The sequence below is a fragment of the Vipera ursinii genome (genome assembly GCF_947247035.1).
Source record: "Vipera ursinii genome assembly, chromosome: 11".
Taxonomy (NCBI): domain Eukaryota; kingdom Metazoa; phylum Chordata; class Lepidosauria; order Squamata; family Viperidae; genus Vipera; species Vipera ursinii.
Window position 1 is genome coordinate 15,526,081 of NC_139524.1, and position 3,348 is coordinate 15,529,428.

Sequence of the window (3,348 nt, forward strand, 5' to 3'; positions counted from 1 at the left end):
ACTTTCTTGGTTTCTCCTTGAAGACACTTCGCTTCTCATCCAAGAAGCTTCTGAGTCAGAACTGAAGAAGCTTCTCGGATGAGAAGTGAAACGTCTTCAAGGAAAAACGAATGAAGCCCAGCTGCCTCTTGAAAAAAGCACTCTGGGGTCATTCCAAGAGGTTAAATTCAGAGATCAGCAAATTGTAGCACATACAAAGTGCTAACCTTAATGTCAATGCAAAAACATCCCATATTAGCAGCATCAAAGTTCTTTTGAAGAGTTTCATCTGTCGGAACCCTGACACTTATCTCCAAATTCTACCACTATCCTTGTGAATATTAAAGGGCTGGTGACCGTAGTCACTTGATGCCACCCATCCTGTGTCTGGGAAAATGAGCCTGGATCTGAAGGTGCAAATGTGGGAAGAAGTATCCTAGAAAATCCCCACGGGAAATACTACCTACCACAGCCAGTAAAGGCATTATTAAAAAGAGCATAAGGTTTCAACCCGACTCGCTCACTAAAGAAAGCTTCGGCCCCTACAAAGTTTAGATTTCACTCATGACCTAACCGAGCAAATGTCTCCAGCTGCAAACAGCTGTGAAGTCTTCATTTAATTACATCTACAAGCTTTTTCATGGGGAGGAAAGTTGATTTTTAAGCTGCTGTGGGAGGCTGGTGTATCATGTAAAACAACCAAGCCAGGAAATTAAAAAGCTATCACTTTGCCCTGGGTTAAAGGCTTTTTTTCCCTCTCTCCCTTAAAAGGATCTCACGGGGATAGCAACCTCTCCTGAATTTCCTGGTTTTCTCAAGATGGGGCTGTTACCCTGAGAAACCATATTTTTAAAAATCTTTTGTACTTTCTCCCCACCAAAAGTCAGCTTAAATCAAAATGATGGTTGCATAATTGTAAAGTGGCATGTAAACCTAGAATACGTTGTGCTTATTTCTGACTATCTGAACCTGTAAATGATGTAAAACGATGTTTAATCATATAACATACGAATACAGCCAACTTAGGTTTATTTGCTAAGCCATAATTAACGTAACTACAGCTTAGTGTCATATGTGAACCCCAATCGCTCTACTCCACTTTTAGGGGTCTACAGTGTGCCTTCAATGAGAAATCCTTCATTGGGAATCATATTATCAAGATCAAGGCTACCAGTTAGGATTGCAGAACATGAGAAAACCACAAGATGGCAGCAGAAACCAGTATTTCCTTCACTTGCCTGTCTTTACTGCCATCTGATGGTCATCTATATTTTCACAGTTCAGAAATATAGTCCTAATCAAAGGCAACTGCACATCTGCAAGCATTGTGTGAAAAGCTTTTAAAGCTTTCAAAGACAAAAATAAGTTTATTCCCAAGCCAGTCCTATTTTCCTACTTGTCCAGTTCAAGCTACTTTATTCCTAGTCATTAATCAAATATAGACATGGCATATCAGTCATTAACCAACTATACAAATAGCATATTAAATGAAGCTACTGGGAATCTGGGGTGTTGAAGTCCATCGTATCTGTAAAACACTACCCTGTGCTTCCATTTGGGGGGGGGGGAAATAGAGCTTTGAACTAGAAGCTTACTAGCTTCTGTAAGATTGCAAGCCCCTGTAGTGTCTTTCTACCTTAAATACAATATCTTTCTACATTAATTGCATACTTCTGTATTCTCAGAAGCAATTTCTCCCCAAATAAACTCTTATGGCTAAAGGGAACACCTGTAGAACAACTTGTCTCAGAGAAGCCTAGAACCTTTTGCGTGTCAAACCTTTTCCACACAACTGTTGTGATATGCCTACGTTCTTCTAACAATATTCCATTGTATGTGACCCACCTGAAAAGGTGAACGGCAGGGAAGATTTTTAAAAGCCTATTCATGCAGGAGAGTCTACCCAAAAGAAGACGGAAAGCAGTTGCTCAGCTCTGAAGGTTAAAAACTGTTTTCCACATTATGTTTTGAACAACATCCATAATTCCCTCCTGCGTCTGGAATGCCATCCAAAAGGGACCTCTTTCCAACGAAGCAAAAGATCCATGGATCGTTCAGGAGAACAGACTAGAAATCTGCAAGGGAGTATTTTAAGTTTCCAGAAATTGTGGGGGTGGGGGCAGTGGCTGCCCCTGCAAACATCCCAAGCATTTGTAAACTTTTCATCTTTTTATCTGATAAAATGTTTGGGGTTGAGCCAAACCCCGCAGTGTACACTGAGTCCCCATTCACAATAACTCTATTCAGCCGAGGTTATAAAGGGAAAATTAACTCTTTCAAATCCCCTTAGAGTTCAATCTCCTCGTAACCAGTTCGGCACAGATAGTCCTTGACTTACAACAACTTCCAACAGTTCACTTAATAACCATTCAATCTTACAAAGTGACTTGTGACCGTTTTTCACACGGCCAGCCGTTGCAGCATTGCCCACGGTCACGTGATCCGAAGTCTGACACTTGGCAGCTGGTTGAACTCAGCTGTGATCATAAGTCAAGGACTATCTGTAGTTTAAAATTCTTCTGGCCTGTTTTGTAAAGGGTGGAACATTAATATCATCGTATGACATCAGGATTCAACTAGGAAGGCTGTTAGGTGTATATATGTGTCAATCTTTTTTCTTCCAAGACACTTTTTCTTTTTCATGTCGTGTTTGTTGTGTTTTTTTTTTCTTTTTCATAGGTTGGTGTTTGGTATTTTAACTTTCTTTGAATAAACTAAATAGTATTGCATTTATTTATTTTTTTAAAAAAAGGGGTGGGTGGGATTTCAATCTCCTGGATCGCTTTGAGAGATTCTGGTTCCGATCTAACAACGGTGGAGGTTTTGGAAGCTTCGTCCAGGTCAGAAAAAAAAGGTACAGAATGAAAGCCAATTCGAGAACGGCTTTACAGTGCACAGATCCAGCTTCCACTTTGCAGCAGTGAGGAAGGCAAGCATAATAATTCCCTGCTCAGTGGGAGAGTCACAGAGATTGTGTTTATGTGTCAACAGTGAATTGGGTTGCCTTTGGTGGAAAATCATTTTACATTCTCACGGCTTTTTATGCAGTAGGCAAATGGCCCCGTTTCAAAGCCAACCCAGTATGGAGGCTGTTCGAAAAGGACAACAGACATCTCCTCCTCCTCCACCCCCCCACCCCCATTTTTCTCTCAAACAAGAAGTTAGGTGACTATGTAGGAGAAGAATAAACAAGGTGAGTAGAAGCTGGTACAAATAATAGAGAAGGAGAATATGCAGGCAAGATGGACCCAGTCTTCTCCCAGACCCGTAACATACTGGCCATGGAGAAGGCTGAAAGGGAACGCGATGGCTCAGGGGTTAAAGGCGCGGAGCTTGTCCGCTGCAAAGCTGACGGCCCGGGTTCGAGAC